The 26,954-nt window shown below is 39.5% G+C and overlaps 1 long non-coding RNA gene across 3 annotated transcripts in view; it reads left to right on the top strand.

Annotated features, from left to right (window-relative positions):
* The window catches only part of LOC143648408 (uncharacterized), a 52,872-nt gene that overhangs the window by 18,852 nt on the left and 7,066 nt on the right, over window positions 1–26,954 (top strand). The window contains exon 1 of one of the 3 annotated variants that reach the window (XR_013158540.1): window positions 4,644–4,834. The exons of 1 other annotated variant lie outside the window; for it this stretch is intronic. This is a non-coding gene — a long non-coding RNA (uncharacterized LOC143648408). Of the gene's footprint in view, window positions 1–4,643; window positions 4,835–24,902; window positions 25,044–26,954 lie in introns of those variants that run through there. One more of the 3 variants, XR_013158542.1, reaches the window with a different exon arrangement.

Consider the following 26,954-nt stretch of genomic DNA (forward strand, 5'->3'; position numbering starts at 1 on the left):
CCGAACTGGGCTTTCTGGCTCGAAGTAGAAATATTAGGAAGGAATCTCCCAGGGAGCCAGAAAGGAGATCTGAATGAGGTCTGGAAAGAGTTACCCAGAACTGGCTCTGTCTAACCTGCAAGGGTCTACCAGGTTGTTTGTGTTCTCTATACTGTATCTAGTAGTTTAACCTCAAACTTAACTCTTTTCCCAGTTGTGTGGGTTGAATCTGTTTCTGCAAGGACAACCTTGGTGCTCAAGGCCTTTCATTCACCAGCTTTCACAAGAAATGCAGCCACAAGCACATGCAAATATTAAAAAGAAAAAACTTGTAAGTTTCGTGGAGATGTGGGGATTCAAGGGAAAGTTACATCTCCTTATGCACTGCATTTACTCAATTCCTCTGCCTTATGCAACCGCCTGGTCTGCTGAGCCTCTCTTCCCTTCCCCACCTACCGTCCCCATTGCTCCTCCTATTTCCCCTGCAGCGCTTGGACCCAGCCTTTCTACTTATCTTATTTTGGTAATGGGTGCTGCTGATTCTATTACAACATTGTGAACATAACAGCACTGAAATATCTATCTAAATATGGTTAAAAGGGGAAATGTTTAGTTGCATGTATGGTAACAGAATTAAAATTTTAAAAAGAAAAAAATCCATGGAATTGCAACACACAACAGTTGAACCCTAAGTTAAACTATGGAAAATTATTAAAATGTGCTTTCATCAATTGCAACAGATGTACCAGACCAATGCAAAGCACTAATAATAGGGTGGTATATGGGAATCCTGTGTTTTATGCATATTTGTTCTATAAATCCACAACTTCTCCAATAAATAAACACACGCACACACACTCACACAAAACCCTTAGCTGTACCTTTTATCTTCCTCACAAGCTTATTACAGCTATTTCTCCCTTAGGAAATGCTCATACCAGCTGCTAAGCTCCATAGCCTGTATATAGGAGCTTTCTGACTTCACAACTGACAGCGTGTTTGCAGTTATGACTATGCCTAAAAGAAATGCATGGAGAGTGGAAGATGGCTCTCCTTGGCCCTTGGGAGGGTTTGAAACAAAGGCCAAAGCTCAATGTGCCCCTCAGAATCCAGCTTAGGTTTTCTCAGGCTGATATAAGATATCCGCTGGTGGCTATTGGGTTTACGTGCACCAATTGCATGGTTCTAAAAGGGCTGAGATTTTTTTAAAAGGCTCGTATACTTCTCTCCTCCCCAAAGCTCTGTGCAAACTGCTTTGCTTGGATTTTCAAAGCATAGTTTTGAAATGTGAAAACAGCATTGACTGATGGGGCATTTAGAATTTAGATCTCAGGTCTCCAGGTTTAGGAAAAACAGAAGTAGGATGATCTCTCCCATCAGTCTGGATTGCCCCTGCCTTCCCACTCTGTGATAGGATTTGGGAGAGTAGAGTGGAAAGAGGAAGTGAATGGGGGCCTCTCTCCAACGATAAGAGGTGTCAGAGCAGAATACACATTGCTAGAGGAAGTGAAATCTCTCTGCAACCACAGCTCTCCCATTCCAGTCCCAATGGGGCGGCCTTTGCTGCCTCTTGTCACTGTGTCACTGCCCCCTCACTCCAGCGATGACTAGGCTGACCCATTAGTGGCGCATCCATTTGCAACTGGAGGGGAATGGTTTGAATTTGAAGTAGGAGGGGAAAGAGGAGAACACAGAACACAGAGGAGGAGGAGAAGAGGCAGGGAGGAGGCCACAATGCTCCCATCCTACAGAGCAGAGGGCATGGACAGGGGGCTCCATGATGATTGATTAGCTCTCATGATGTTTTGGAAAGGCCTGCATTAGTTGTTAGCACATCCAAAAGGGGGGGAAAAGGATTTTTACATAAAAAAATAGAATTCATGAATATCAGCTGATCTGGCAACCTCCTGCTATTGCTTTAATAACTTCCTAGCTGGTCTCCCTACTTCTCTCATTGCCGCATTTACAGTCAGTTTTCAACCCCACAGTCAGAGGGATGCTTTTGCAATATAAGTCAAATCATGTCACCGCACTGATCAGAATCTTCCTTTGATGGCCCATCTCACTTAGAGTAAAAGCCAGAGACCCAGAAATGCTTGGCTAGACCTTACAGAGTAGGGTATCCTCTTCCCTTTGATCTCACCACCTCTTCTTCTCACTACTGGCGTCAACTCTGGAGCTAGATTATGCAGATTCAGATTCTCGCTGTATTTTCTGTGTGGCTTTGGGTAAACTGCTTAACTTGTCTGTGCCTCACTTCTTCATCTATTAAATGTGGCTAATAATCATAGGTGTTCATAAGGTTCATACCTTGTAATAATGACAAAATGAGTTAGTATCTTAAAAGCAAGCCCTTAAAACAGTGTCTGGCATGAAGTAAGAACAATATGTCTGTTTGCCAAATAAATATTTTTCCCATTGCTTTCCTGCTCCAGCCATGCTAGCTTCCTTGATTTTCCTCAGATAAACCAGGCAAGCTCTTGCCCTTTGCAGATACTGCTCCCTGTGCCTGGCCTGACTTACAGATACCCATGAGGCTTGTTCCTTCATCTCCCTCAAGTCTTGCTTACCAGTATTTGGGATGAAACAAAAATTCTACAATTAAAAGCACCAGTGGATGAGAAAAAATCCAGGAAGAAATGAAAAGAGTGTTGATTGAACTCAGGAAAGAAATGGAAGAAAAAGACAAAATTAATCTGAAATGAAGACTAAATTACCATAATAAAAATTTACAAAGGAACATTGAAGGAAGACTGGAAAATAATCAAGAGCATTAGAAGTGAGATGACATCTTTAGAAAATCATGAGGATACCTAAAGTTATATACTAGATATGGATCAACACCATCTCATTTAGGAGATTCCTGGTCAACTCTTACAGTTCTAGGCATTTCTGTCTGAGCATCCAAGCCCAGCTTGCCACCAACCCTTTTGGCTGTTTATATCCCTTCTGTTTTCTCCCCTAGACCAGGCTGAACTGTCTTGTCTAGCCTTGTGGCCATCCAGAAAGCAGTGGATCCTGATTATTCCTACTAGGTCAGGCTAAGACAGACCCATCACCAGGCTCTCCAGACTTCCCAAGCAGCAAACCAGGTTACATGCCAGTGCTCCCGACAGCTCCACTCCCTCCCAGTCCTTCTGCTATACCATAAATCTTCAGGTCTACCTCTGACCCTTCTTTTCTCCCAAGAATCAAAGTGCATCTATTTCTACTTAGCATGCCAGAAATGATTGCTTTCATTTTATTCAACAAAGATTTAACTGTTATCTCAGAGTCCTCTGAACAATTTTGTGTTTTCCATTTTTCTTATTTCCCAAGAACTCTGAGCAATTCTATGCGGAGACCCTGGTAAGAGTACCTTAAATAAACATCACCTGTTCTTGGTGATAATGAGAACCTGGGAAAAGGACGCTCCACTACATTCCCCGCTTCAGTCCTGGGGAAGATGGAGTATTTAGGCAGTCTTCTAGGCTGTCTGGAAAATTGTTTGTAACTCTCAGCCCTTCCTGCCCTTGGCCATGGCTGTTCTGAGCTTCGTGGCATTGTGGGGGCTATGCAGGGAGGCCCTGTTGAAATTGTGAGAGACAAAAAGAGGTATTTCCTCTCATGCCTGGGAAGAAATTCCTTCCCCACTTTATCCTAAAGAAAGAGGCTTAAGTTTTGGAGACCCAAGCTCACCAAAGTGGATTCAGAAATATACAAGCTGTCAGATGGGGTGAAAATAATCATCATGTGTTTGAAAAGTTTTCAAAATATTAAAACAGGGCAGTGCAATGGTGGCTCAGTGGCAGAATTCTCACCTGCTATGCCAGAGACCCAGGTTCATTTCCCAGTGCCTGCCTATGCAAAAAATACATATATATATTAAAACGTCAAGGTGGGAAAGGGGAATAAAAATTCAGAAAAAAAGCAAAATCTAAAGATGTAGGTTTTTTTTTTTACGTAATTTGAATTAGAGCTGGAGGAGGAGTGGAGAAGTTAGGGTTAGTGGTTTCTCCTCTGGAAGACTTCTTTTTTTTCAAGAATTTATGGGACTCAGATGTTGACTGAAGATTTTTACTCATGAAGCCCGTCTGAGGGAATCCTCATCTGACAGCTCTCAGCCCCTTCAAATGAGATCATTGTTTTGCTATCCTGTTTTGGGGTGAAAATAGAGTTCTGTGAATGTGTTCCAGAATAGATAGCGCCCATTTAATGGGCGTCACTCTTTGATTACAAAGCATTCCCTCGATCTGAAATGCAAACATCTTTCCGTCCTCCCACATCCCTGTTTTCTCATCCCCTTTAAATAGAAGTGGAGGTAAGCTGACTCAGGGCCCCCACCCAGATGCAGCCCTAAGGAGCCTGGGGTGGCCATTCCAGGATGGTGATTGTCACTGCTTGCTGTCTCTGGCTGTGGCAGAAGAAGGAGCAAGAAACATACAGTGCCAGGGAGAGGGGAATGAATTTAGAGGTCAGACATTTGATGCTTGTACACATGTTTATTCTATAAATACAAATTCTAGAGAATTTCTAAATTTGTACATTTTCACAGTCAAAGGCGAGGTCAGTATTCATTTTTGAACTTATGCAATATACCACTTCCTCCCAGTTTCCTACCCAACGCCAACACCACGGTAGCCTGTGATTAAGATTTCATTTCTTGAGTTTTGACTTTTGAAATTAGATATATTTGTAAATATGAAAACGCTGGCTTTTAAAGTCCAGAAGTGTATGGCTTTCAGCCCATCACCCACATGGAGGATATCTGGGTTCCTGGGGCATTTCTGTGCATGTCTACCACATTCGTCGCCTTGACTTCTGTTCTCTGCCGCTGCCCCTGGAGGAAGCCTGGCTGCTGTTCACACATTCCTTGGTATGTAGTGTAGACTAGTGGCTAAGGTCACCCACTGGAGGCAGAGAGATTGCCTGAGGTCACATCGTGGCTCTGAGTTTCTTTGTTGTGTGACTTCAGGCAAATTGGTTAATCTGTCTGTGCCTTATTTGCCTCACCTTCAAAATTGGGGATAATTTAGTAACTATCTCATGAGTACATTTATCTTCAAGAATATTATAAGTAAGTATACCTAGGACAGCACCTAGTAATGTTATGTGTGTTAGGTATTGCTATTTCCCAATTCCATTATTTACATTATTTTTCTATGAGCCCCTGCTGGGTTGCTCCTCTCTGATAATCTAAATCCTCCCTGTTCTTTCTAATCTCAGATAAATCTCTACATCCCCATGAAACTATGTTATGTTACTTGTACTTGTTACATAGCATTTTCTACCTTACTGTGTTATGTATTTTTCCTTATATACATTTTATCTGCTCCAGTTAGACTAAAGTCTTTAAGGACAGTGTCTTGGTTTGCAAAGCTGATGAAATGCAGTATACCAGAAACGAACTGGTTTTTAACAATGAGGATTTACTAGTTTACAGATTACAGTTCTAAGGCCATAAAAATGTCCCAATAAAGGCATCAAAAGGATGATAACCTTCTCTGAACACTCAGTACTGGAGACTTGGTCTCCTCTCTCAGATAGCAAGGCACATGGCAGTGCCCGCTGGTCCTTCTCTCCCGGGTTTCCTCGCTTCAGCTTCTGGCTTTGTGCGTTTGTGTCTTTTTCTCTAAACTTTTCCGAGTGTTTCCCTGTGAACTTTTCTTAATATCATCTCTATGTGTTTTATCCACTTATAAAGGACTCCAATAAGAGGATTAAGACCCACCTTGAATGAGGTGGGGCACATCTCAGTTGAAATAACCTAATTAAAAGATTCTACACAATGGGTCTATACCCACAAAAATGGATTACAAAAACATGATCCTTTTGGGGGTACATACAGCCTCCAAACTGCCTCAGACAGCAATGATCTTTTAGGCATTTTTTAAAATCTCTTGTGTCCTACACAGTGCTTTGTACACAGTAGGTCCTCAAGTAATTGTTGTTATTGTGACTAGTGAAGAAGGTGACAATGCAGAACTTGAAAAGAAAAGCATGGCAGAAAAATAGAGAAATTTTATTTTGTTATGTTGTCCTCTGTTCTAACACTGAATAATCCAAACCATGACAGCAAGAAAGCAATGCAGTTCTGATCCCAGTTTAGTATTTTTCTATGGAATTTGGGCAGGAGGGTTGCTCAGCACTTTATCACAGGTGATTATCTAGAAGGTGTGGATTCTACATGGACCAGTGGACTGGTGTTCCTGGTGGGATGCTGGTAGAGAAGTGGATACACAAGGGTAGGTGGAGGGAGAGGAGGGCAGTGAGAGACATATATAAAGATGGCATCACACTCTCTCCTGTTTAGGTTGAAGGGCTTGTCTAGTCTGACTTAGTTTAGTGGATAAGGTCTGTCCTGTGATGAATCTGAATGGGAAGATTTTGCTCTACTTCCTAGTTCAATCCTTGGGAAACTAGTGCCAAATTAATGTCCCTTGAATAAAAGGATGAGTATGATGCAAATGTGATTATTATTACATGCCCTTCTTCAGTGACTTTCTGCTCTCAAAAAATATCCAAAGTCCTTTGTGTGACATGCAAAGCTCTCCAGGAAATCCCCTCTGCCTCCTCTTCTGATTTTGTCTCTTATTGATCCTCCATTCAATATTCAAAATTCCATTTCTTGAGTTGTGACTAAGGAAAACTACTTGCTGTTCTCCATTGTGGCAGACTCTCTCAAACCACCATTCTTTGGCATAAATCATTCCTCTTGTCAGGAATGCCCACCAGCCTTTTCTGCCTAACTAATATCCACTCATTCCCAAGGCTTAGCTCAAGAGTTTGCTCCTCTGTGAAGGTTTTTCTGATCTCCTCCAAGGCAGAGTTAAATTCTCTCTTCTCTGAGTTCTCCCAGCATCCTTTGCAAATCTCTATTGTAATACAGTTGCCTGTGACCTAATTGAGGAAAAATATTCCATTTTACCACTGAGCATAATTCTGGCAGTTAGAAATTCTTATCCATAAATATAACTATTAATTGTAATCTATCTATGAATTTTTTATTTTGGATGTTGGAGTTAGTCAGGCCTGAGTTTGCATCATTTTCTGATTTCTGATTTCCTTTCTTTGAACTATACCAGTTTTACAACCTCTGTAAGTCTCAATTTCTTCATCATTAAATGTTGATAATATTCATGTCTACCTCATAGTTTTCTGTGAATATTAAATGAAACAATGGCTGTAAATGCCTTAGCACAGTGCCTTGAACACAGTGTGTATACATCATTGTATCAGGTATCCAGTTGGGATTTGAGTTTGTTTTTGTTGTCTCTGCTTTAACAAGAAAAGACATGGAGCTCAGTGAGGCCAACTTTCTTTAGAAGGGACTGAGATGAGGGATATATTCTTTGGAATCATTGTAGGGACCTATAGAAGATGACTGCTTCATTATTTGGAAAAAGTGAGATGGAGTAAGATTCTGTGTTTTGAAGCCCAAACTCTGAGCTTTACAAGAGAAGAGGAAAATGGGGTCTTCAATCCCTTCACTGGCAGACTGCTGAGTCAAATCCAACTCTCCAGATTTGACTTGTAGCTAGAGTAGGGGTGTGCCTGTTAAGAAAGAAAAACTGATATGAAAAGGCTGGAATTGAGAACTAGCCCTGCAACTGAGTACTGGGCCCAGTTCTCATGGCCAACATCTCCTTGGCTGTCAGGATCTTAGTGTAGCTGAGTAAATGGTGCTATGCTGTCATCAACACCCCAATTTGGAGACTTTTGCACTGGAATTCTATAGAGAATGCATACAGAATGCAATGTCTTGGATTTTGCCCCTGTTAAGGCTAAGTAGAAGGATAGGTTTGTTCATTGGTTCTCTGGGGTTGAACTGGGTCATAATAGTTGCAGGGGAAAAAACAAGAACTTTGCAAGGGGCTAGAGGACACTCGGGTTATGATTATTATTAGTTGTTGAATGAATGGAGACTATAAGGTGGGGCTGATTTCAAGTTTCCTAGTAGCTTCCAAGATGGGATGTCATAAATCCACTGAAATGTGGGAAGACAATATTAAAATCTATACTTGTATCTGTTTCCTATATAAAGCAAGACAAAGAGCTTCTTCATACTGTGTAGTGTACAGATTGACCTGGGCTCTCTCACAGGCCCTGACTGTCAGATGGCCATACGTCAAAGACACATTTGAGATGCTTCAAAGGGAGGGTAAAACCTCATACCAAGGCACCTTCACTGATTTGTTTTCTTTCAGAGAATTTTAATGCGTTGTGATTTATGTAGGTTCAGCTAAGTATATTTACAGTGTATCGTGTTTGGTTTAACCTGACTGATCTCATAAAATTAAGTGGCTTAAAAAAGATTGCTGCAAAAATAACCCAACAAAACAAAAACAACAAACCCCGCATCTTGAAGATGATACTACAAATGCCCAAACAGACAGTTTTCTATTTTCAGTAAAAAAAAAACTACCAGCCACAAAATTAGGTAAAAACACAGTATGCCATGCACCATATATTTTGAAAAAGCAAATGCAATTATCTTCTTTAAAGGTAAAAAAAAATGTTTGACAGTAAGTGAAGAAATAATTACTTTTCAAAAGAAGCTCATACTCTGAAAAAGATTTCATGAAAATGGTGCTGCCATTAATAAGAGATTTTGTTGCTGAAAATGATTTTATGTTACCAGGTATTGTTTTTTCTCTACTTACTAAAAGACAAGGTGTGATGGTTTGAAACTTTGTGTACCCCAGAAAAGATCATATTCTTAAAGCTAATTCATTCCTGTGGTTATGGACCCATTGCAAAAAGGATCTTTTGTTGAATAGGATCTTAAATTAAGATGTGACCCACCTCATTCAAGATGGGTCTTAATCCTTTTACTGGGGTCCTTTATAAAAAGATAAGAGAGAAAAGATGCACCAAAAAAAAAAAAAAAAAAAGCCCCAGAGAAGCCAAGAGAGTAAAGGCATAGAAGTTCAGAGAGAAAAGTCAGAGAAGCTAAAAGAGGATACACCAAAACCAGAGAGAAACCACAGAAACAGAGGAAACCACGGAAGCCAGAAGCTGAAAGCAATGAAACCTGGGAGAGAAGGGAGAGACCAGCAGATGTCGCCATGTACCCAGCCAAGCGACAGAATAACTGAGGATCCCAGGTAGCCAGTCTTCAGGGAGAAGGTATCATCTTGTTGATACTCAGAACTGTAAATGTGTAATAATATGGGATAGAGGAATGGAACTAGTTGATATTCTGGAAGGGCTGGTCCCTCTGTATTTCAGGATTTATCTAGTCTATGGACCCATCTGGAGGTTGTAGGTTTTGGAGAGTTACCTACCCTAGTGCATGGAACCTTCATAGAATCTTATATAATGCCCTAGGTATGCTTTATGATTGGCAGGAATAGTTTTGGTTGGAGTTTGGTAATTTATGATAGATAGCAGTGTCTAACTGAAGCATGTGTAAGAGAAAGCTCCAGTGTAGCCTCCCAACACTATTTGAACTCTCTCAGCCACTGATACCTTATTTCTTCCACTTCTTTTCCCCTTTTGGTCAGGATGGCATTGTTGATCCCACAGTGCCAGGGCCAGGCCACATTTGAGCCACAAAAGGGGTTCTCTGGATGTGGCTCTTAGGCCTAATTTTAAGTAGGCTTAGCTTATTTTTTGCAAGGATAAGTTTCATAGGGACAAACCCCAAGATTGAGAGCTCAACCTATTGATTTGGCTGTCCCCACTGCTTGCGAGAATATCAGGAATTCTCCAGATGGGGTAGTTGAATTTTTCCTCCCTTTCTCCCCATTCCCTCAAGGAAACTTTGCAAATACTTCTTTATTCACTTTTAAAATCACTCTGGGATTTATCAGAGAATCACACTAACCTAGACAAACCTACAAAGTTTCACCCCCTAGTCAAGGTTCCGTGTACTTATGGTGTTCAATTAAACTGTCTGTATAAGTTAAATGAGGAAATGCACTAGTCAAAATATAAATTTTTTACTAAATAAACATTTCTTGCTTTAGTTTCACACAGAAGTTGAAGTTTTAAAATATGACCATCTATTTTCAACACCCTGCAATAGTGACATTTCTTTGTTCTTCCTCATGCAAAAACATTTTTTAATTTGTACATTTAGTCACCATCATTGTATACTCTGGGCATTCCTAGCTTTTCCCCTTTTTGGTCAGGATGGCATTGTTGGTCCTACAGTGCCAGGGCCAGGCTCATCCTGGGAGTGTTAATTTATTTTTATTGCATTTTACAGAAGTATTGGTCTATGACCAAATAATTTAAAAACAAAACATAAGTAGAACTTCATCATAATTTGAGAAGCATGGACTTGATGTACTTAATCTCATCTAGTTCAGCTTCTTTCATTTTATTTATTTTTATTAAAAATTTTTTTTAACATAACAACACACAAAAATGAACATTCTTACCATATGATCATTCCATTCTTGGTATATAATCAATAACTCACAATATCATCACATGGTTGCATTTCATCTCCACGGTCATTTCTTAGAACATTTGCATCAATTCAGAAAAAGAAATAAAAAAGAAAAAAGAAAAAAAATTCATACATACTATGACTTGTATATATACTTACCCCTCCCTGTCATTGACTACTAGTATTTCCATCTACCCAATATATTTTAGCCTTTGTTTCCCTCATTTTTTTCCTATACCCCTTATCACTCCCTTTCATTGATCACTAGCTTTTCAATCTACTAAATTTATTTTAATATTTGTTCCCCCTATTATTTATTTATTTTTAAGCCCTACATTTTACTCATCTGTCCATAGCCTCTTTCATTTTAGACTTGGAAATCTTAAGTCCACAAAAGTCTAGAAAATATTAGAACCAGACCTTGAATCCAGATACCCCACACCCTGCGGCAGAGCATTTTCTCAGTGACTCTCAATCCTGGATCTGAGGTGCACTCCCTCTCTGTCCTCTCTCTTGCAGCTTATACTGGGGTCATTTTAGTGCTCAAAAGCATCTTCACCTTAGGAAGAGGTTAGCAAAAGGCCACATTGCGGATGCCTGGGTCCCTATGTCTCTTCTCTGTTCAGCATAATGGGAGACATCAGCGTTGAACTTATTTATATACAGAGGGGACAAGTGCCTGATTTTAGGAGCCATGTCTGCCTAGGAATATGTTTCCTTTTAGTGTTTGCCCAGGAATTCCAAATTACCATGGCCAGAGTGTTGGAAATCACCCCTTCACCCTTGACCAGCAAAAAGGAATACAATTTGGTACATTTTTCACTTTCCTTGGAAATTTAAGGGCTGCTTTCTCTACCCAAGGATGGCTCATTATTTACTGGCTGACAAATGCCCATCTGGAAAAACAACAGTACTCCTATTCCCAAAAGGTAGTGGAGATGGAGGAAGAGAAGGCAGGTCACTAGAGAGTTGGAAAGGGATTTTGGAACATTAGACCACAGAGACGGCTAGTGTGGGGAAGGACCAGAAGGCCAGGCTCCCTGAACAGTAAGTCAGTCCATTTCAAATCATTTGTATTCAGGTCTGAATATTCCTGAAAGAGGAAATCTCTTCTTCTGTCTGCCTCCTACCCTATAAAGGGTATAAGCATACACTTTATATGCTTAAAGGTCACCCTGCCCTACCCTTGGCTTTCCCTGAGTCTTCTCTAGGAAGGATCTGAGGGTACTAGAGGCAGGGTCAGTGGCCACCTGCATCTTGGGAGATAGGAGAGAGTGGGGAGGGAACCATGAATGGCTCTGTTGATAGATCCCTTTCTGACTGCCATTTCTAGTTTCCTTATGCCATAGTCACTCCTTTGCATTAGGAAAAAAAAAAAGGCAGAAGCACTCTTTTCAGAAGTCCTCTGGAAAATAGAGGTTGGGAAGGAAGGTCCTTGGAGACGTCAGGCTTCATGAGTGCCATCATGAAGGTAGAGGAATCCTATTGGCTATCTTCCCCATTGGAGAACACAGTAAAATGCACAAATAGATTTTAGAATGCAGAGTAGAACGTCATCGTAGGGTCAGAGAATGCCTCAGAAAAGGAGAACAGCACTGGGGCCCAGGAAACTAGTGATGAAGAGTTAGGACTGAGAGAAAGACTCAGAGAGAGAGGGACTAAAGATAAATGCTAACCACCACACAATTTCCCTAGGACTGGGTCTATGAGATGTGACAATATTATGTCACATTTTGCTTTCCCCCCACCCTACCCCACCCCATGGGTATGTGCACTCTTTCTTTGTCATTTGAATTTGAATCAGTTTTACATAGTATTTGGAAACTCTTTAAAATTGCTGAAATTTCACTTCTAATAAAAGCAAGGGTGTTGTGTGGGAAAACAGGAGAATATTTGATAAAAATGGGGCATAATGAAATCATACGCTCTACATTATCAAATATCTCAACAGTTCCAAATTTCTAGATATTAAGGCATTATAAGACTCCAAATACTGACCAGTTATTTCTTTCTTTGGGTATTTTGGCCTCATTTCCAAAATGTAATACTTTTTGTCACATTCCAAATTTGGGAAAAAATAATCTTCATATTTAAGGTTTTTCTGTAAGGTTTTTTGAATCATTTATAATGTCTGCCTTCTCTTATTTAGAACTCATTAAATTCATTTCTTCTTTGTTGCTAACATCCTAATTTATCTCCTCTCATATTTTTAGCATTATCTTAAAATAACGGGCCTTCTTCTCAACAATGCTCAAAATTTCTAGAATTCGTGATAGCTGAAGGAGATGCATGCATGAATAAATATCCATGTGTATCTCTTGCTTTGATCCCCATAAAACTGTCTTTAGTGCAAAAAAAAAGTGACTAAGAGAGCATGGTGACCTTTAAGCATGCTCAGGATATCCTCGCAGTTTCCTGCATTTGTAATTTGTACACAACATTTCTGATGTGGCCAACTGATTGAACAAAACATGCAGTGCTCGTGCAAGGTCTTTGCAAGATGTTTCCTAAAACCCTCTTTTAGTTATTTAAATAGAGGAGTTACAAATTAATTGACATGTGGTTAGTGTGAAAATCGTTTATACCTTGCAATGGGCTGTAATGGATTTTAGGCACTTGTCATCAATTAAGTGTCAATATTGTTCCCCTTGGTGTTTTCCTTGTGGTACCTGGATTTATCTATTCTCCTTTGCTCATTCTGAATCATGCCATCCATGTTAGAAAAAGACTAGAGCAAAAAGAAAAGGTAACTGGAGGCACATAGAGAACAGGAGAGGGCATAGGGACTATAAAGTGCATATGACATTAATCAGGCAATTATTTCCTTCAAAATCATTATCTTCGTCCATTTTATTAGGTGCCCCTTCAGTATATCTTGTCAAAATATGAAGGGTAAAAAAACATATATATATATATATATATGTGTGTGTATATATATATATATATATATATATGAAGGGTAAACTTCCCCTGGGCCAACCAGCTGTAGTTATACCTGAAGGAAGCATTCAAGAGGTATTATGTTGGGAGGTCCCAGTGGAGAAGGGAGAGACTGGAAGAGTTTACAGATGGGCAGAAAAGATTGGATGTAGGCCAGAGCTCTACCAAGACCAGAAACAGAGCCCCAAAGTTGAATGATGTCAAACCTGATGATGAAGAAACAAAATTAGCTCCAAGGGGCATGAGAGTTATAAATCATGTCTGAGAACTGAGTACTGAGGAAAGAATAAATTATGCATATCACAGGCAAGTAGAGGTGGCAGGGAAGATAGAGCTCTAGAGGTATTTACAAGGAACCCCCTCTCTTGCCTTGCGGTTGTTAAAGATGCTCGGATCTCAAGGCCTAGGAACTCTGTAGAACCTACTAAGACCCTAGGGTATGTGTGTGGATATGGGGACCATCAAAGAAGAGGTAGTTTCACTTTCTCCAAAGAAGGAATTTTGTTTTTATTTAAATTGAGAGAAAGTACCAAGATAGTGGCTTAGTGAGGTGTGGGATTTAATTTGTTCTCCAGAACAGCTACTAAATAGCCAGGAACAGTACAGAACAACTGCTGGGGCCACGTCAGCAACTGGACACACAGCGTACCCCAGTCTGGATCAGCTGGACTGGCTGCGAGATCCCCAGAACTGTGAGTTCCCCAAGCCATAGCAGCCAGCGTCCCCCCCCCAACAGGCTGCTTCCCAGAGGGGAAAGAAAAGGGACTTTACTAGCAGCAGGGGCTGAGTGCAATTTAGCTCCAGTTGTGGAAGTAATTCACAGATTCTGACTGCTAGGAATAGGTGCCCGGCTCAGCTGAACCTCATCAAAGCTGAGGTTGCTGATTTTTGCCCCAGCGCTGAGAGGCCAGGGCTGACAGAAAAAGAAAAAAGAAAAAAAGTAACAGAGGTTTTTTGGATCAGATAGCATACAACACTTGAAAGGGCCTAGGCCCTAAAGGAAAGGAGAGGGCACATAGGATCTGAAGGTACAAAGCAACATACCAACTTATGCTCTTGATTGGCAAACCTGAGGAATGGGGGTCCTGCTCTGAGAAGGATTTTTCTCTTTACTTTTTGTGGCTGTGTTTCTACAAAGGCTTGACTGCCTTTGGATACAGCTGCAGGGCTTCTCAGGCTGCAACTGCCCCAGGCATAGGCAGAAACAAGATTGTTTGAGAGTTTGTCTGGATCCTGTGCCTTCCACAGGAGAGGGGTGGGGATCAGCTCAGGTGGATTCCCTCCCTCAAGGAATTCAGACCCCAAGGTTTCTAAATGGAAGCTATTAAAGCCAGCCTACAACCTCTTCTCTGTCTCCACCATGCCCCCAGCAGGGATAGTATGCTGAAGTTAAAGGTATCGCATCACCTTATGCTGGTGGGACCCACAGGCAGAAAAGCACCACATACTGGGCAGGATAGGAAAAACACAGTCCAGAGACTTCATAGGAAAGTCTTTCAACCTGTTGGGTCTCATCCTCAGGAAAAACTGATGCAGGTAACTCTTTCCTCCTGACAGGAGGCCAGTTTGGTCTGAAAAAATCTGGCTGGGGTCTATAATACCTAAGTAGACCCTCCAAAGGGTGGGTGGAAAAGGCATATACAGGCAGGGCAACAAACAAGAAAACAAGAACTGAAAAATTCTGCTCTGTTAAACAAAACCTAAGCTAGTGGTCCAGAATAAGCTGAACTGAATGTCAAAGAGCAGATAGACAACAAAGTAAACCAGCAAAAAACATCCTAGGTAAAAGAAGTGAAAATAATCTCCAGAATAAACTAGTTAAGGTAATTAAATGCTTAGATGCCAACAAAAAATAACAAATCACACTAAGAAAATATGGCCCAATCAAAGGAACAAACCAACAATTCAAATGAAATACATGAGTTGAAACAATTAATTCAGAATGTTCAAACAGACATGGAAAACCTCATCAAAAATCAAATCAATGAACTAAGGGAGGATATAAAGAAGGGAAAGAATGAACAAAAGGAAGAAATCGAAGTCTGAAAAAACAAATCACAGAACTTATGGGAATGAAAGGCACAGGAGACGAGATGAAAAAACAATGGAAACCTACAACATCAGATTTCAAGAGGCAGAAGATAGGATTAGTGAACTGGAGGATGAAACATCTGAAATCCAACAAGCAAAAGAAAATATAGGGAAAAGAATGGAAAAATATGAGCAGGGACTCAGGGAATTGAATGACATGAAGCACACAAATATACGTGTTGTGAGTGTCCCAGAAGGAGAAAAGAAAGGAAAAGGAGGAGAAAAACTAATGGAGGAAACTATCACTGAAAATTCCCCAACTCTTATGAAAGACTTAAAATTACAGATCCAAGAAGTGCAGCGTACCCCAAACAGAATAGTTCCAAACAGACGTACTCCAAGACACTTACTAATCAGATGTCAGATGTCAAAGAGAAAGAGAGAATCTTGAAAGCAGCAGAGAAAAGCAATCCATCACATACAAGGGAAGCCCAATAAGGCTATATATGTAGATTTCTCAGCAGAAACCATGGAGGCAAGAAGACAGTGGGATGGCATATTTAAATTACTAAAAGAGAAAAACCACCAACCAAGAATTCTATATCCAGCAAAATTGTCCTTCAAAAATGAGGGAGAAATTAAAACATTTTCGGACAAAAAAATCACTGAGAGAATTTGTGACCAAGAGACGGGCTCTGCAAGATATACTAAAGGGAGCACTAACAACAGATATGAAAAGACAGGAGAGAGAGGTGTAGAGAAGAGTGTAGAAATGAAGACTATCAGTGAAGGTAAAAGGAAGGAAAATTAGATATGACATATAAAATCCAAAAGGCAAAATGGTAGAAGAAAGTACTGCCCATATAGTAATAACACTAAATGTTAATGGATTAAACTCCCCAATCAAAAGACATAGTCTGGCAAAATGGATTAAAAAACAGGACCCATCTATATGCTGTCTAGAAGAAACACATCTTAGACCCAAGGATAAACATAGGTTGAAAGTGAAAGGTTGGGAGAAGATATTTCATGTAAATAACAATCAGAAAAGAGCAGGAGTAGCTATATTAATAACCAACAAATTAGACTTCAACTGTAAAAGAGGCAAAGAAGGACACTATGTATTAATAAAAGGAACAATTCAACAAGAAGACATAACAATCCTAAATATTTATGCACCAAGCCAGAATGCTCCAAAATACATGAGGCAAACACTGAAAAGAGAAATAGACACATCTACCATAATAGTTGGAGACTTCAATTCCCCATTCTCATCAATGGACAGAACATCTAGACAGAGGATCAATAGCGAAACAGAGAATTTGAATAATACAATAAATGAACTAGACTTAATAGACCTTTATAGAACATTATACACCACAACAGCAGGATACACCTTTTTCCCAAGTGCTCATGGATCATTCTCAAGGATAGACCATATGCTGGGTCACAAAGCAAGTCTCAATAAATTTTAAAAGATTGAAATAATACAAAACACTTTCTCATATCATAAAGGAATGAAGTTGGTAATTAATAATAGGCAGAGGGCCAGAAAATTCACAAATATATGGAGGCTCAACAACACAATCTTAAACAACTAATGGGTCAAGGGAGAAGTTGGTAAATATCTCGAGGCAAATGAAAATGAAAACAGGACATATCACAATTTATGGAATGCAGCAAAGGCAGTGCTAAAAGGGAAATTTATTGCCCTAAATATCTAATCAAAAAAGAAGAAAGAGCAAAAATTGAGGAATTAACTGTCCACTTGGAAGAACTAGAGAAAGAGCAGCAAACTAACCCCAAAGCAAGCAAAAGGAAACAAATAACAATGATTAGAGCAGAAATAAATGAAATTGAGAACAGAAAAACAATTGAGAAAATCAATAAAACCAGAAGTTGGTTCTATGAGAAAATCAATAAAATTGATTAGTAAGGTTGACAAAAAGAAGCAGAGAGAGGATGCAAATAAATAAAATCAGAAATGAAAGAGGAGTCATAACCACTGACCCTACAGAAATAAAGGAAGTAATGAGAGGGTACTATGAACAACTTTATGCTAATGAACTAGACAATGTAGATGAAATGGACAACTTTCTAGAAAGGCATGAACATCCAACATTGACACAAGAAGAAATAGACAACCTCAACAAACCAATTACAACCAAAGAAATTGAATCAGTCACTAAGAAGCTCCCCAAAAAGAAAAGTCCAGGACTGGATGGCTTCACATGTGAATTCTACCAAACATTCTAGAAAGATTTAGTACCAAGCCTGCTCAAACTCTTCAAAAAAATTGAAGAGGAGGGAAAGCTACCTAATTCATTCTATGAAACCAACATCACCCTCATACCAAAGCCAGACAAAGATATTACAAAAAAAAAAAAAAGAAAAGTAAAAGAAAACTGCAGACAAATCTCTCTAATGAATATAGTTGCAAAAATCCCCAACAAAATTCTAGCAAACTGAATCCAACAGCACATTAAAAGAATTATACACCATGACCAAGTAGGATTCATCCCAGGTATGCAAGATGGTTCAACATAAGAAAATCAATTAATGTAATACACCATATCAACAAATCAAAGCAGAAAAACCACATGATCATCTTGATTGATACAGAAAAGGCATTTGACAAAATTCAACATCCTTTCATGTTGAAACACGTCAAAGGATAGGAATAGAAGGGAACTCCCTCAAAATGATAAAGGGAATATATGAAAAACCCACAGCTAACATCATCCTCAGTGGGGAAAAACTGAAAACTTTTCCCCTAAGATCAGGAACAAGACAAGGACGTCCACTATTACCACTGTTATTCAACACTGCGTTGGAAGTTCTAGCCAGGGCAATTAGACAAGAAAAAGAAATACAAGGCATCAAAATTGGAAAGGAAGAAGTAGAACTCCCACTGTTTGCAGATGATATGATACTACACATCGAAAACCCTGAAAAATCCACAGCAAAACTACTAGAGCTAATAAATGAGTACAGTGGCAGGTTACAAGATCAACACTCAAAAATCTGTAGTGTTTCTATACACTGGTAATGAACAATCTGAGGGAGAAATCAAGAAAAGAATTCCATTTATAATTGCAACCAAAAGAATAAAAGATTTAGGCATAAATTTAACTAAAGAGACAAAAGACCTATACAAAGAAAACTACAAGAAATTGTTAAAAGAAATCACAGAAGACCTAAATAGATGGAGGGACATACCAAGCTCCTGGATTGGAAGACTAAATATAGTTAAGATGTCAATTCCACCTAAATTGATTTATAGATTCAATGCAATACCAATTAAAATCCCAACAACTTACTTTTCAGAAATAGAAAAACCAATAACCAAACTTATCTGGAAGGGCAGGATGCCCTGAATAGCTAAAAGTATCCTGAGAAAGAAAAATGAAGTTGGATGTCTCACGCTACCTGACTTTAAGGTGTATAATGAAGGTACAGTGGTCAAAACAGCATGGTACTGGCATAAAGATAGATATACTGACCAATGGAATCTAATAGAGTGTTCAGATATAGACCCTCTCATCTATGGACAATTGATCTTTGATAAGGCAGTCAAACCAACTCACCTGGGACAGAACAGTCTATTCAATGAATGGTTCCTAGAGAACTGGATATCCATATGCAAAAGAATGAAAGAGGATCCATATACACACCTTATACAAAAATTAACTCAAAATGGATCAAAGACCTAAACATTAGATCTAAGATCATAAAACTGTTAGAAGAAAATGTAGGGAAATATCTTATAAATCTTATAATAGGAGGCAGTTTCCTAGACCTTACACCCAAAGCCGGAGCATTGAAGAAAGAAAGAAAGAAAGAAAGAAAGAAATGGGAACTCCTCAAAATTAAACACTTTTGTGTATCAAAGAAATTTGTAAAGAAAGTAAAAAGACAGACTACACAATGAGGGACAATATTTAGAAATGACATATCAGATAAAGGTCTAGTATCCAGAATATATAGAGAGATTGTTCAACCCAACAACAAAAAGACAGACAACCCAATTACAAAATGGGCAAAAGACTTGAACAGACACTTCTCAGAAGAGGAAATACAAATAGCCAAAATGCACATGAAAAGATGCTCGACTTCCCTGGCTATTAGGGAAATGCAAATCAAAATCACAATGAGATATCACTTCACACCCACCAGAATGGCCATTTTCAATAAAACAGAAAACGGCAAGTGCTGGAGAAGATGTGAGAAAGAGGCACATTATCTACTGTTGGTGGGAATGTCAAATGGTACAACTGCTGTGGAAAGCAGTTTGTCGGGTCCTTAGGAAGCTAAGTATAGAATTGCCATATGACCCGGCAATACCATTGCTAGGTATCTACTCAGAAAACATGAGGGCAAGGACACAAACAGACATTTGCACACCAATGTTAATAGCAGTATTACTTTCAATTGTGAAGAGATGGAAACAGCCAAATTGTCCATCAACAGACAAGTGGCTAAACAAGCTGTGGTATATACATACAATGGAATATTATGCAGCTGCAGGACAGAATAAAGTTATGGAGTATGTAACAATGTGGATGGACCTTAAGGACATTATGCTGCGTGAGATTAGCCAGAAACAAAGGGAGAAATACTGTATGGTCTCACAGATACGAACTAACATTAGTGAATAAACTTGGAGAATTTCATTGGTAGCAGAGACCATCAGGTGATGGAAATACGGTAGATATTTGGTAATTGGAGCTGAAGGGATATAGATTGTGCAACGGGACTAATTGTAAAAACTCAGAAATGGATAGCACAATACTACCTAACTGTAATGCAGTTAAATTGACACAATTATTTAGAAAACTCTAATTAGAAGATGCATCTTTTCAAGAGTTTGCATTTTAATGCCTGACCTCCATTACAGATGTTTTTTTCAAGGGAGTCTTTGCTGTAAAAGTGGCTGGCAACAAATTTGAAGTGAAACAATGAAGACAATGGAAAAGAGAAACATACATCCTTTCTGCAGTCCTATTCTTTAAAAATTTGGGTTTACATAGTATTTTGCACTGAAGGTGTAGCCAGGGGAACACAAATTCTACAAAAAGTTATATGTGATGTCAGTTTCAGATCACTTCTTGAGAGTAATGGTTCCATCAAAAGTTAATTAGATATTGCTTATCTGTCATGTTTTTAGAAGCTTTCTTTTAATCCCGATCACAATGATAGAAGATGCTGTGAATATAAAGAAGGGCCCACGGGAATGGTATTAGAGTGCAAAACCTGGGCCTCGAGTCTTTTTCTTTTTCTTTCTTTTTTTTCGGGGGGGGGGGGGGGGAGCAGGCACTGGGAATTGAACCCAGGTCTCTGGCATGGCAGGCAAGAACCCTGCCACTGAGCCACCATGCCCTGCCCAGTCTTTTTGTTTTTATCTGATACATGGTGTAAATGACTAACATTTGTAATTTAGGTCCTCCCAAAAGCAACTAAAAACCCATTGTTATTATCAAAGATACAAATTAGATTGTGGGTAGCAAAGTTCAAACAAGATAGATTTGTAAAACTTAAATAATCTGGATTCTCACTTGGAAATTGTATTGAAATATCCTAACTTTCAAGGAAGTAATTTCAGATCTGGCTCCCCAAATACATATTGAAATAGAGAAGTCAAATAAATATATTGCTAGCATGACAAAAAGAAAAAAAAACATATGAAATAATCATCACACCATCATCACTGTCATCATCATTAGACACTAAATATTAAAGTTCCACTTTTGCATAACTGTGTTAATCAACCACAAAATTTCAAGCCCGACAGCTTGACCATGAACCACAGTGTGAAAACACTGTGAAAGAAGACTTGGAAAAAGAAAAAGTTAAAGTTTCCATTTTGACTTCAGATATAAGAATGTTGTTAAGTCAGAAAAAAAACCCTTTCCCCCGAACTTCACATAAAAACAAAGCAGAAGATTTGGATAATTTAGTGATAAATTAAATTTTTCATTTAAATTTTAATAGATTTAAAAATTAGGCATAATTAGAAATGAAAGAAGCAATGTCTTCATTTGTAAAAACAGAGGTTACAATAATACTTACCTTATCAGATTATTCACCTAATAAAGTCCTGGCATGAGGAGTTGATCAATACATGTTGAGTTTCCACTCTTCAGAGAGAATCATCAAGGTGTTAACTATGAATATTTCTCTGGATCACTCAGTGCAAAATAACTTATTTTTCACTTTCAGACCAAAGCAGTTCTTTCTTTTGAATAGAAGTTGAAAACTATGGTAGAAGTATAGAAATCTTTGGAAATTTACTCCCTCCCTTACAAGAGGGCACCCCCATACACCCTCACACAAACATACTATATTGGTCTTGGCAATAACTGATATCCTAACCACGTTTTACAACTTTCTGTGTTCATAATTAATTGAGTTAAAATATATGAGTTCTGGTAACTTGGAAATTTCTTTCTTTTTTATAGAATTATAAAGTAAGTAGGGCTGAAAAAAGAAAGAAAAGAAAATTTAAAGGCGTTTCATGGGAGGCAAATGGTGTGATAGAAAGCACATGATAACCATAATCACAAGATTTGGGTTTCAATTCCAGCCACACACATAAGCACCATGTGCCCTGGAGACTGCATTTCCTTGATTGTGAAGTGTAAGTGATATATGCTACAAAATTAAAATATAAAACACTCAGCCCACTGCTTGGCTCCTAGTATCCACTCACCCATTCTTCAACAAGTGTCTGAGTGTTTTACACTATGCCTAGCAATGTGCTAGGTACTGGAAATAAGGCCGTGAAAGACTAGAAATGGTTCCAGCTTTTATGGACCTAGTATGGCAGAGAGGCAGACATGGAGGATGATACAAATAATCGTTTAGGAAAAGCTGATTCTGAATAAAAGTTAGTTCCCATTTCCTTTCCCCTCTTTCCTTTCAAATTATGAGAGTTATGTGAATTAATGAATATGAATCTACTCTTTAAATTCAAAAGCTCTCTATAAACATCTTTTGCCAAATTTGTAACAAAAATTTGTCAACTGCATGCTATTTGCAAGGCCTCAAGAAAGTAGAGAGATTAACTAGACATAGTGTGATGCAGTTTTGACACTAACTGCTTGGAGTTAGTATAGACTTTACAGGTTAAGGGCACTGTTCTCAACAAAATTGTCCTTGCTTCACATACCAGACACAATTTCAGGGGTTTCCAGGGCTACTCTCCCTTCTGACCAACTGACTACAAATTTGGGGCTTCCCATTACCCCCTCAGGTTTAATAATTCACCAGAAAGACTCTCAGAACTCAGGAGAGCACTTTACCTACAATTAAAGTTTCATTATCACAAGAAGGATACAAATAAGGAACCAAAAGAAAAAGACCTATAGGGTGAAGTCTGAAAGGATCTCAAATGTGACGTTTCCAATGTCCTCTCCCCGTGGATCAGGACTCATCACCGGCCCAGCACATCCATGAGTATGCCAACGAGGGAATCTCATCCGAGCTCATCATGTAGGCATGATTCATTGAGTCAATGCCCACGTGCTTGGACTTCAGCCTCTTGTCGCTCTCTGGAGGTCTGGCTGATACTACCTGGCTCAAAGCCCCAACCCACTAACCCTCCAGTTGGTCTTTTGGGCATGGCCAGACCCCACTCTAAAATGGCTAATGTGCCCCCTGAGTCATCTCTTTAGCATAAACTTTCTGGTATGGTGATGGGGGAGAGGCCACCATGAATAAGAAGATACTGCTATCACTTGGGAACTTCCAAGTGTTTAAGTGTACCCTTCCATGAGCTGGGACAAAGGCCAGCCAATTTCTTCAGGTTCTGCTTGTGCCTGCTGCCTACTGAGGAGAGGAAGAGGGAAAGAAACAATTGTGTGAGCTATAATTCCAGGCAGAAAGTACTAATAGGTGCTGTGAGAGAGGGAGGGGAAAAGTGCCTGGATATCTGGAGAAGGGGAAGATAGGGTCCATATGGGAGGAACTCAGGGAAGACCTCATGGAGCAGTTCCGTGTAAAGTGGGTCTTGTAGATTACGATCAGAAGAGATGAAGGAACAGAATTTTTTAAGTACAGAAGTGAAAGAACAAGGGGCAACAAAGAAACATTATGTGGTGTGTTTTGGCCAGATTGAAGGTGATGTTAAGAACACAAGTTGGCAATAAGCCTTTGTTCAGGTAGTTTGGGATCAGACCATAGAGGGCCTTGAATGCCGAGCTGAAGAGCATGGCCTGCATTTTCAACAGCTGTGAGCTATCACAGGGATTTGCACAGGACAAGTACGTGGTGGAACTGTGAGTCAGGGAGGGTCATTTACAGCTTTGTGCAGGATGAATTATGACTATCAATACAGTTTTGCTGGAGGATTTGGAGAGAGATTTGAAGTCTTCTATTTTGACCCTCTTGAAATAAGTGTTCTGAAGTGGTCAATATTGGAATGGCTTAGAGAACTTGAAGTATTTTTGTATTTGATGATAATGCAGCATGTAGAAAACAAATCTTTTTCTCTGAATATGGAGTTCCTAATATGAATCCAGAAGTCTATTTTTTTTGGCAAAAATAAAGTACCCTCTCATTTGCCTTAGGATGGGTCACATTGTCTATAACTTCCTATAATAGTGATAGGGAAGCGAGACATGAGGCGGTCAAAACAATTGCTGTATACCAAGCTGCTATGACTCATCATCCTAAAAGGTACACACCAGAACCTCTGCCTGCCTCACACGCATGCAGGGCTGTGACTTTAGCATTCAATAATGATGATTAGAACAGCTTAATGAAATAGCCCTCTTTCTGGAGTTCCCATGAGCTGCTTGCACGGACCAAGCCAACCCTGTCCCCCTCCCCTCCCATGAGCTTGTTAGAACCGCAGCAGCTGTGGGGGGTGGGGGGGAAGTGGCTGTGGGCTGATCTAGTCAACAAGCAGCTGATGGATGACAAGCCTCATTTGTGACTCTACAGAGATGCTGCAGGAAGCCAAATTGCCCTGCCCAGCTGGGTTCGGAACCTCTCAAATAAAAGAGAACAACAGATGTTCATTACAAATGAAGGAAAAACCCAACTGCAAACCCCAAACATAATTTTACTCTGCAGATATATGCCCATGAATATTTGAAGAATAAGAATCATTTTTTTGTCAGCCCTCACAGGACGTCTGGGTGACAACGCAGAGAGAAGGGTCTGTGTATTTCTAATTTCTGTCACATTTCCATGATGAACTCCAGAGAGTATGAGACAATGTCTTAGTATGTCTCCCAGAGTAACTCTCAGGGCTGTGCTGGTTTTGTTTGGAGCCAAAGGCAAACATGGGGATGGCCTTCCTATTCCCAAAGTAAGGAGAACTAATTAAATAGGAGCAAGATGGGTAGCCGAAGCCTTTGTCCTATTACCTCATATGAGAGTCATCACTTTAAAAAACACATCTGGCATGAATTTACCAACACAGAGGAAAATGACACTAAGCCATCCAGATAAGATTTTTAAAAATTCAAAGTCCAGTGCTTAAAATTCTCATCCAAATAAGCAACCAGCTCCTAGGACTGGGCCCTCAAGTACATGCTGATTATGTAATAAAGGGAGGCAGCCAGAGGTTAAGCCCGTTCTCCCACTGAGGAGCAAGTAAATTAACTCCCACAGAGGAGAATGCTACCTCTGGGCCTGTTCTTCAAAAGGTTCACCTTGCTTCCTTGTCCCAAAGACCAGCGTGTTAATGGCCAGCATCTGAAATAATGAGGTCAGCAAAGGGTGAGGAAGGGGTGTCAGAAAGGCCTGGGAAGGCTGCTTAGGCTCTAGATCTGGTCTATGGGTTTTAGTCTTTATTTATGGATCTGTGTCATCTGAAATAGCTTTCAAATTCTTAGCACAACCATAAGATCTAACCCTGCAGCTCACTACCAGGATTTCCTGACCACCCAGTCTCTCCTGGGGCATCATGATCAGGGTAAGACCAACTTGGCTTCTAGTGAAGTAGAGGTCCAACATGTCCAGGGCACTCTTTCTTGGTAATTCACTACCATGGTATTTGATGTGTTCAGCAGCGTCAGTGTGAGGTAGCATTAAGGAGCATTTTTGGAGTAGAGTTAGATTTAAGTTAAGAACACTAGATGTTATCTTTGATGATTGTGAGGGCAGAAAATGACTCAAATAAGCACTCAAGACAGATGTGCCAGATACCAAAATGCTAAAGTTTAGGTGTAGAGACTAGGGCAGAGTTCATAGAGGAAAATCAGAGGTGGAGCAGAACAGACCTAGTTCAGGAGTAAATACTGAAGCCCCTAAAAATGTGGTCCATAGCCACAAAAGTTGCATTCAGTGATTGACATCCCATGGGTGCTTCCTTCCTTGCCTAAACTATTTTTATTTTAATTTATTAATAGAATTATATTTCTAAACAAACTTCTGACACAAAAGTCTTAGACTTTTCCCCACTAAGTTTGCGTGCACCTGCTCCATGTGAATTTCTGCTGTAAATTTGTGTGCAGGAGGAAAAGGCAAATAATTTATTTTAAAATATTAATACAATGCACTTCTTTTTTACATGTTTGGTTAGATTGTATTTAAGAGCTCCTTTTTAAAGTACAAGAGGTGCCTGTTGCTCAACAATAATTAAATCCTGGGAGAAGGCCACTGTTTAATTTCCTGGCTGCTAAAACAAATACCATGCAGTAGGCTGGCATAAAACATCAGGAATTTATTGGCTCAGAATTTTGAGACTAGGAGAAGTCCAAAATAAAGTTATCATCATGGCAATGGTTTCTCCTAGAAGACTGTGAAGTTCTGGGACTAACTGCTGCTATCCCTGATCCTTGGCTTTTCTGGAATGCGGCAATGCACATGGCAGTCTCTCCTGGGTTCCCTCTTCTCTTTTGGATTCTACTGACTGTCAGCTTCTGGCTGCTCCAGTGGCTCTCCTTCCATCGGAACTTCATTATGCTTATAAAGGATTCCAGTAATAGGATTAAGACTCGTCCTGATTAAGCCTGGGGCACACCTTAACTGAAGCAACCTCATCAAAGTATCCTACTTACCTGTTCACACCCACAGGAATGGATTAATATTAAGAACATGTTTCTCTGGAGTACATAGCTCCAAGCCACCACAGTCGCTACAATTAATCCATTTAAGCAGGTAGTAAATGTCATAGGGGATATTTTTAAATGCTTGAAATCTTATCTTGAAAACTGAGAGACAAACATGAAAATAAGTTGGTTTTATTTCATATTTAACAAATTGAGTTTTAAATGTAAATGTGCACTAAACTCTGGATGTTGAAAGCATGACTTAATGCAGATTTGGAGGAGAGTAAAATTTTTCCAATGAAATTACTTTGATAGCATGACCTGGGACCCATTACGTCTCGGGTAGACTTTTACAGCACAATCCCAATAAGGGTCACTTTTTAAAGCCTATTCAATTGCTTTTCCATGGCTTTGTTGATTTTTCTGAAAGAATTCTTCTAATCCATTGTTATCTGAATAATTTTTATTTTAAGTATTAATCAGTTCTTCATTCTTGTTGATTTTCTATTCTGCTTCTGCAGATCCATTTGTCAATGTCTGCATATGATTTGAGCAGTTCTTCACCATCTCTTGTTAGATAAAGGTGCTGATTGATGGGCAAAAGTTACATGGGTAAATTTGGGGGA

This window comes from Tamandua tetradactyla, chromosome 10 (assembly GCF_023851605.1).
Source record: "Tamandua tetradactyla isolate mTamTet1 chromosome 10, mTamTet1.pri, whole genome shotgun sequence".
Lineage (NCBI taxonomy): Eukaryota > Metazoa > Chordata > Mammalia > Pilosa > Myrmecophagidae > Tamandua > Tamandua tetradactyla.